A 924-nucleotide genomic window follows, 5' to 3' on the forward strand; every position below is an offset into this window, starting at 1 on the left:
AATGCATGGATCTTTCAGGTATGTTTGTGTGTTGAGCACAGGAACCTTTGTTGAATTATAGTTGTTCAACTTGTTGTAAATTTAAGGGGAGGTTCAAAGAGATATTGTCACTCTGCCATGATGCTGATGTTTCAAAGATTGTTTGAGACTTAGACATTACTAAATTTGGGGGCTCTTAGGGTGGGTTACAACATGGAGCATGTGGCTACTTCTTTCCCTTAAGTTTGCACAGCCAAACCCAATCAAGGTACTCAGCACAATACAGGGCATTTTTGGGTAGGTTCTCCTTGAGAAGGCAGTTTTAGTTAACAAATACACATACATATACATGTGTTTTCTAACCTATGGAAAGTTTGTTAACATTGTATTATTAAATTTAATAAAGTGTTAAATAATATGTAGTTTGCAGTACAATAATCTCAAAAGAACATAGTCATTCAGCTATATTTATATATTTATAAAAACATGTTTGAAATACCAGAATATTAATAGCACTTACTTGTGAGTGTTTGAATTTTGGCTGATTTTTATTTTCCATTTTGTATATTATTCTTTTTCTGATGTATTTTATATTGTAATTTAAGAAAATATTTTTAAAAAAATTTTCAAAGCTAAAAGCCAGTTTCTTCTCAAGTCACTTAGAAATAAAATTAAATACCCACATTTTATTTTGTCTGTTTTATATATTCACATTTCTTCCAGTTATAGAGTCCATCTTATTTATTCCTTGCTTGTTCCATCTCAGGAGCTGCTACATCTGGCCAAGGAGACAGTACTAGGCTGTTCTGGAAAAAACTGGGAAAACTGGGGCTAGAGATGGCACCAAGGTTTTTGGAGAAAGAATTTTACCATCTCAGCTTCTTTGAGAGTTGGGTTTTGCTCCAAATGCAGGCACAGTCAAAGCCTTGCTCAGAAGAGCAGTTT

Source organism: Pteropus alecto, unplaced genomic scaffold (assembly GCF_000325575.1).
Source record: "Pteropus alecto unplaced genomic scaffold, ASM32557v1 scaffold106, whole genome shotgun sequence".
Classification (NCBI taxonomy): domain Eukaryota; kingdom Metazoa; phylum Chordata; class Mammalia; order Chiroptera; family Pteropodidae; genus Pteropus; species Pteropus alecto.